The 8,379-nt window shown below is 40.0% G+C and overlaps 1 long non-coding RNA gene across 1 annotated transcript; it reads right to left on the reverse strand.

Moving 5' to 3' along the window:
* Positions 1–1,189: 1,189 nt before the first annotated feature.
* LOC149319081 (uncharacterized) lies at positions 1,190–5,762 on the reverse strand. Its single transcript, XR_016279841.1, has 3 exons — positions 5,316–5,762; positions 4,996–5,051; positions 1,190–1,261 (listed from the first exon to the last, which is right to left on the reverse strand). It is a non-coding gene; the product is annotated as an uncharacterized LOC149319081 (long non-coding RNA).
* Positions 5,763–8,379: the final 2,617 nt, after the last annotated feature.

An 8,379-nucleotide genomic window follows, 5' to 3' on the forward strand; every position in this document is an offset into this window, starting at 1 on the left:
GTGAGAGACTCAGGGTTAGCCAGACTCTGGAAGAGGGGTCTTGGTTGATTAATATCCTGTGGGATATCATAGCCTGACTGGCTGACTTTGGTTTACTACTGAGAGTGAGAGTGTAGTGAGATATCTGTAACTAATTTTCCAAGTCAAGATACAACAACAACTGTACCTCAAAGGTACTTAATATACTTCTGTTATTCAAATAAACATTTATTATTGTTTGAAAAAATTGCTTGGCCTGAGTGTTCAAAACACAAACACACACTACTGTATGTTAAAGACCAGAATGGGAGTAGATTGTGGTGTGGAGTATGTCACAGCTGCTCCTGCTGCTGCCCACCTTCCTGGCTTGGAGCTCTGGCAGAAGTTGCTGTCACAGAGATCCAAGAAAGAATGGCATCCTCCAATCACCCATGTGGCCTTATATACACCTCCAGACCAATCAGCATGGGGCTGGAAGTCCTGCCCATTCCAGCCAATCCAAGCAATGGGAGGCTGGAAGTCCTGCCCCTTTTGGTAGCTGGACCAATCAGGGCCCACTTTTGACTCCTGGAGTATGCTAGGAGTTGTAGTATTTTCCAGAGCTGGAAGGTGCACCTTCCCACGGTCCCAGGTGCCAGGGGCTGCAGCCAGGAGCCGTGTCAGCTCCCAGAACCCCCCACACTGCAAACTGGCCAGACTCGTGATTCAGCCAGCCACACTTATTGCAACAAGGATAAGAGAATTTGCAAATACTCTTTACATAGCTGATTTCCAGAAACAGTTCTACTTGTATACATATCCTCATCCTGAACTCCAAAATATGGGCACCCATCTCTGCATCCTCTCCTCCCTCACTGATTGCCTTTATTGTATGATTACTCAATTTTCCTGCCTTGTTTTATATTCATCCTGATGCTAAGGACCCTTCCTCCACATGCTGTTCAGTGTGACTTTGGACAGATAATAAAGAATGAGAGAATGCTAAGTTCCCACCTCTAGATTTCTTATCTCTTTTCCAGTCCCATCATTTTAATTGTTCAAATGCTGATTCCTTTCCCACTCTTTTCTTACCAGTTCACACCTGCATTTTAGTTGAATTCTGAAGCACAAGGAAAGCTATCAGTAATTTATATTGCAAATTTGCCCTTTATTTTGCTTTATGAATAAAAACTTTATTTTTTTCTTTTTTTCTTTTCCTCCTCCCCCCCCCTTCCACTTCTTTTTCTTTGTCTTCTTCTGAAAATCCTTTAATATCAGGAACTTTGTGAGGGCAGTCCATTACCTAATAATAATAACAATAATAATATGAGCACAATGTGCTTTTGTGCATTTAGTAAATATACTTCATTTCTGAGTTAGCTCTATGTAACCAGTAGTAGTATAGAGTCCATGAAATCTTATACTAGCAATTTCTTTTTGTCCGTCTCAAAGCTGCTGGAAAATTTATTTATATCTTTTGATGTGATAACAACATGTTGCCCATAGTGCAAACAGCAGATAAAAGAAGTTAGTCTAGAACTATGACAAGCCTGCAACCACAGTTATTCATGTTTCAGGAGGTCTTATTTTATGAAGAGGGAAAGCTGGGTTTTACATGTGTGTAGAAATAAATATATAGTAATACAGACATTAATTTAGAAATGCAGTATCACATATTTTAAATAATTTTTCATGATATATGTGTCTTTCTGGTGGAGAATCATAGCCACCTTTAACATGGGGGAACTTTATTCTTACTTATCACCTTTTTCTGTAACATATGTAATAAATTCAGGGGTAGAAATTCAATATTCTCTGCCTAAGAAAGGAACAGTTAGTTTTGGATAGGAAAACCTGGATCTCAAAAGAAGCTATTTTTCTGTTGCTAACAGAGTTGAAATTTTTGTTAACTGTCTTCTATTGCCCTTTGTCCTTAATCTGCATCCAAGAAAGATAGAGGGTGTTCTCACTTAAGATTTGAAACGATTTAAAATACAACGTTTTTAATAAAACCGATTCAAAATAACCCTGGTCTTATCTCGCGTTCCGAATCGCATCAATCTTCGTTCCCATCTGGTTATTTAAATTGAAGTTTTTACCTGGTAGCGTTCCTACTTGTCATGAATTCGGTGTTTAAATAAAGCGATTCTTCTCCTCCATACCTTATTTGGAGCTGTCAATCAATAGTACGTCAGAATGACGTAACGTTAATCCGGAATATTTGGAAGTGATTTAACTTTTGGCATCGTTTCCATTTCATTGACAGTTTGTGAATCGATGTATTTTTGGCGGTTTTTTTCCCAAATGGACCAATGAAGGCGCTTCATCGCTCAAACGTCCTCTTCTGCGTCTCCCCATATTAACTGCCATAACTCAGTGCTAGGGAATCCTGGGAATGGTAGTTTATTATGGCACCAGCACTCTCTGGCAGAGGAAGATAAATGTCTCACAAACACAACAGTTCCCATAATTCCTTAGTACTGAGCCAGGGCAGGTTAAGGGGTCTCAAACTGTATTATTTCTACAGTGGGTTTGGAACTACAGATGAGGGTTTTTTCACAAATTCAAAAACTTGTTACTTTATAATTACCTTATACACACACACACACACACACACACACTCATATGCATATATATATATATGTGTGCAAACACACACACAAATATATATGTGTATATATACCTATGTTTGTGTGTGTATGCATTTATATATATATGCATGTGTGTGTGTGAGTATTCATATATAATCGTCTGTCTGTCTGTCTGTCTGTCTGTCTGTCTGTCTGTAGTGTGTGTGTGTGTGTGTGTTTGCCAAATTGGATTAAGGAGGAGAAGGCAGTGTGTTTCAGTGGGTAGAGACTCAAAGCCCAGGGTTGGAAAATGGGATCAAGGAGGAGAAGGCAGTCAGTTTAAGTGGGATACAGACACAAGACAGAAAAGGGGAAAAGAGAACGATCCCAGCGTCAAGAGGCTGCAGACCTAAGAGAGAGGAGAGAGTGAAAGCCAAATAAAGCAAGAGCAAGAGACGTCCCAAGACAGCCAGGGAGAATCCCTTCAGAGAGCACAGAGATCAATGGCAGAGGCTTCTGGCAAAGCGAATTTGGGGAACCCAAGCTGTTTCCAGAGGAACTATGGGATGGGTTTTGCAGGACAGCATCCCCTCTTCATGTCTCCCAAGACAGCCAGGGAGAATCCCTTCAGAGAGCACAGAGATCAATGAAGGAGGCTGCTGGAAAAGCAGGGAGGGAGCACTCTTCCCAAAGATTCTCTTTCCAGGGTTGGAGGAGAAGGCAGATTCCGTTTGAGAAAGAGAGGGAGAAAGGCTCTATTCCCCTCCCCCCATTGATCAGAGCCCTTCCCTGCCTGGGCGAGATCAGATGCCTCCTCGTGAGGAGCCTTCCCTTCCCTGCCTGGGTGAGATCAGAGCCCAAGCGGGCAGGGAATGCCTCTTCGAGAGGAGGCTTGCCTTCCTACCTCTCCTCTGTTAGAAATGGGCTCTCCCCACACAGAGGGGAGGTTGCAATCCACCGGGGGAAGCCTTGTAGTCCTTTGGCAGATGCAGGCGCTTGAGCAGCCGGGACTTCAGGCGCTTAAAGCGCTGAAGAGATTAAGCGCCTGTAAACCATTAAAATAAAAAATAAAAATAATCCTTATCTCTTATTGAAAGACCACAGCGGACAAAGGGGTGAGGGAAGCAAAAATGGCGACAGCCACGATGGATGGGGACAGAAAGGGCAACTCCCCCAAGGCCAGCCCCATCGCACTCCGCTCCTCCCATCCATCTAACCTGATTTCAAAGGCTGTCGTTCCTATTTAAATGCTCCGGTTCCTAACTCGAATCAAGGGAAAAACGAAGGTCAGACCCTTGTATTTTTTTAACGCGTGTTAAATGACGAAAACTCGATTCAAAATTTTATACCGCTCTATGATTCGATTTGTAGTGGGGACGATTGCGGGTTGCTCTAGAACCGTTCTAGGTTTAAATCAGATCTTAATAGGAACGCCACTCCTTGGATTCGATTCAGAACGCAGGGTTTCCCCTAGTGGGAACATCCCCATAGTGGCCTTTGCTTGCATTGAGATCCCTGCAGAACAACAAGAGAGCAGCAACAGAAGAAACATCTGATACAAAATGTAGGCTTGTGATGCCACCATCACCACTTTTCTTTTCCTGTATAATTTTTTAACATCTTTTTCTTGATGAATGAGGCAGTGGAGTTTCAAACACTTGTGTGATGTATTTTGTGCAATTTAGTTGACCAGTAAAGCTTTTTGTGGATTATGGATTTTATTGTAGATATGAAATGGCTTAAATAATGACCAAGGAGATTTGCTTGCTTCTACAGAGGACACTGATGGCTTATAACATTGAGTGAGGTGACATCTATTTTATTTAGTAGTTAAACCACCACCAACCCACACACATACTGCATATAAACCCTTCATAAGATGGTCATCTTCATTCATTGGCCCAAAATTGACTTTTTAAAATCACCATTCTGGATCCAATGAGAAAACAAGGTGAGGAGGTGAGTGGCAGTATGTTCCTCAACACTTGGTAGGGCAATAGATATGACTGGCTTTCTGCTACAAAATCACTTAATGAATGTTCATCTGTGTCCATTACCCATTGATTATGATGCTGATAATCATATGGATATTGATTTTTGAAATCTTAATTAGATTTGAAGAAAAATATTGCATATGCTTTCAAATGTTCTTTACATGTGTGCAGCTCTCAGCCATTCAGATCATCTTAACAAAACTGATAATAATATTAATTTTGGATGACATCCTAGAGTCATGATTGCAATGAATAATGCAATGCAGCTTTTGTCTAATGAACTGTGAATAATCATGGTTTAAAAAAACTAATTTGTTTAGGTACATGCAATGCCTAGTTATCCAATTATTCCTGTAAAATTACAACTAGAGGAAGTCAAATCTGTTAAATTAAGAAGGTCACAAAAGTAATTATGACTGCTGAAGCATGTGATTAAAATACTTTACAAGAGGAGGGGCAATGTAGAAACGTACCTGTTTTTCCTTGTTATGAGAGTGATGGACTTGGGTCTCTTCAATGCTTCAAGAAGCTGAATTACAGGTAAAACATGATTAGTGCTCGGAAAGCAAGGTTCATGACAAGAGCAAAGCCTATCTAATGGAGAGCAAAATAAAAGTATTCTCTTTAATTTGCAAGTATTCTGTAGCTAGAAAGTGCCATTCGCTAGTTTTTGAGGTTGTTTTTTTTTTTTTAGTGGACACAGTCCACTCACAATTACATCCCACTGATTTCACTTTCCTGTGCTCACACTTGAACTTTCTGCCACAGAAATTAATTGGATTAAAATGCTTACCTTTGATGAGATTATGCCTATGCCATTCTAGAAGGACTGGAACCAATACACTAAGAGCTGTGACTAAATTTGTGTGATTTAATGAAAAGGGGTTGTAGTAAGCGATGATGATTAATGACTGGACTGATCATTCTTTGGTATAAATTGCTGATCCAACTTGCATTCGCTAACCAGAGCTTAAGGCAAGGATAGTCTACCTCAAAAGGAGAAGGCTTCTGGGAACAGGTTGTGGCAGTATTATTTTCAGTGGGGTATGTTATTATTTCCAAGCTTAAGTATTATGGTTGTAGAGTATAGCCAACACACTGAGTATCTAACAATTAACCTTTTTTGATTGCTTTGTTTGTGAAAGATATAGACTTGTTAACTGCCAATATCCATCTCTTATATGCATTCATATATTCAAATAGGCAAAGCTGATAAAGAGATGCACTCCACAGACAGTTCTATTTGTAAAATGAATGTACCTAACAAATACTATTAATTCAAGACAGATACATTTCTATTATAGATTCCCTTCTCTCTTCAGATTGTCACTTGGGATTATTCCAGAAATACTTTAGACATTTAGAGAATTGACAGATTCAGCTGTTGTCCTATTAGAGAGCTGAAAGAACTGGTTCTTTCCATGTGTGAGTTAGGTGCATACACCTACATATTCTATAGAATCACAACCACCAGCACCAAACAACAATGTGTTAAGGTAGCATTGTGTATTTTGTATTTTTTTCAGGTGAATCTACTATATTTTTCTGGAAGACAGCATGCTGGGCCTTCTTCCCCACTGCGGTCCCCAAATTATGACAGACCCACCCTTTTAAAAATTTCTGTTGCAAAAGGCCTTGTAATGGTGACGTGGATAGAATTCAAATTTCAGACAAGCTTTTAATAAAATAAGAGCCAAACTTTATTATATAAATGTTCCAACAAAATGTTACTTGAATAAATGTATATAAAGTATTTGTCGTTTCAGGCACTTGTTACTTATTTCAGTTGGCAAGGTTGTTTTCTTAGTTTTAACTTAGGCAATTTCAGTTTTCTTAACAACTCTCCACAGAGTATCCATGTTACAGTTTTCAAGGACACTCACACTATCCTTCTCCTATTTAGTATCCTAAGCCTAACAACTAAACCTGCCACTCAGGCTAACTCTAACCTGCAGGTTATTTCCTCACTATAACTACTTCACTTGGAGCATCTATTAGGTTATAAGCCCCTACTACTGGACTTTAGGCTCAGTCCCTATCTGGAACCCTCAAATAAAACATCCCTCACTGGACTCAGCAAACCCCTATCTAACTGAAAACCAAGCCCTACCTAACTTCTAACTGCCACTAACAGACATTTCATCTCCGTTCAGCCAGCATTCTATTGGCTGATGACAGATGGCTCATGATTGGCTATTGCTAGCCTAGCCTAATCTGCCTATTCTCTACAACAAGCAACATCACCAAGGCCTAAGTAAGTACCAAAGTGGCTCATTCTTGCTTGCCAGGCAGCCCAGTAGATCATGCTGTGGCCACACAGTAGTACTCGAATTCTTGACAGCCAAAGGCAGGGATCTGAAAGACAAGAAACAACCAATTAACAAAGTAATCTTCAAATATATCTGTGGTATGCAGAAGACCTCCAGCAACCAATTTGTTTGATGGCATTCAGTTGAAAGCCTATGGAGGCAGCCTGACAGCCATACAGCATCTGGGAAATTATTTTGCTGACAAATACATGGATGGCTGCGGGGACATATCGGCCACCTTTAGAACAGAAAAAGGAAAGAAGTGCTTTGGTACTTCTTTGGGTACTTGCGATGGCATGCTTTGTTTGCAGATTCCATGATCCTGTTGGCTGGAAGGTTATCCCTAAGTATTTGTGTGAGGTAACCTGATCTATTTGATGGCCATCGATCTGCCATTTATGTTTGATCTTTTTCTTATTAAATACCGTAACCTTTGTTTTGTTGTAGTTTATAGTCAACAGTTCATCTTTACAGTAGGTGGCAAGAGCGCTTAAGAGGCGTCTCAGGCCTATTCTTGTCTGCGATAGAAGCACCAGATCATCGGCGTATAATAGCACAGTTATTGGCCTATCTGCTAAACGAGGGGGGATAGCTTTTGCACTGGCTAGATTAAACATTCTTCCATCAGCATTACTGGAGGGTAAATTTAGTAAGACTCCTGTTCACGAGCAAACATGCTGCTGTAACTCAGGAGATATAGAAAATGTTGGACACGTATTGTTACATTGCCCTTTTTATGACACTGCTCGCAGAGATTTGATCAGTCCTATACTCTTGAACGTACTTGGGAGATCTGAAGCTTTTTATTGAAATTACCTGTTATCAGACTGGAACTCACATATAACTTATAAAGTGGCACAATTTTCTGCACTAGCAATCACTTGTAAGAAAAGAACAACTGATCAAGTTAAACACATAATATTGTGTCATGTCTGATACTGTATGTCTGGTTAAAATCTGATATTGCTATTCTACCTTTACTATTTCTATCTTAAGGGTGAAAACCCATAAAGATTTATTTCTATTTTATTTTATTTTATTTTAAATGAAGCTATCTTAAATGTAACGGAAATGAATTATTTACATTTTTAGTTGGCAGATTTTTATCCCAAGCAATTTTTTTATGTGTATTATTTTATTTTTATGTTATATTTTATACTGATGCTGGTCTTTGACCGTAATAAAGAATTCAGTTTTTTTATGGAGGCAGCCGTGCCAATCCGAAAAGAGTGGGTCTCAAAGCGGACATTTGCTAAGCCCATAGTAGCCAACACCCTGGAAATAACGGCCCAAAACTGATGAGGAACTGGAATAAGTAGAACCTCCCCCAACTGGTGAACAACTCGAAAGTTGAGGAACTCTTGAATTGATCTAAGATAACTCTTCTTTGTACTGGCGATGACTAAGAGCCCATGTAACCTCATGCTGCCAAGGCTCCAAAAGCTTTGGGCATCGGTTCTGCCTTCTGAGCTGCTCCAGGGGGCAATTTCCTGAAGCGATCCATCTGGAAGAGCATCTGGAATGGAATTATTGATACCTGGAACATGC

This window comes from Sceloporus occidentalis, unplaced genomic scaffold (genome assembly GCF_023333645.1).
Source record: "Sceloporus occidentalis isolate IW3139 unplaced genomic scaffold, rSceOcc1.0.p SCAF_2, whole genome shotgun sequence".
In the NCBI taxonomy this organism is placed as follows: Eukaryota; Metazoa; Chordata; class Lepidosauria; order Squamata; family Phrynosomatidae; genus Sceloporus; species Sceloporus occidentalis.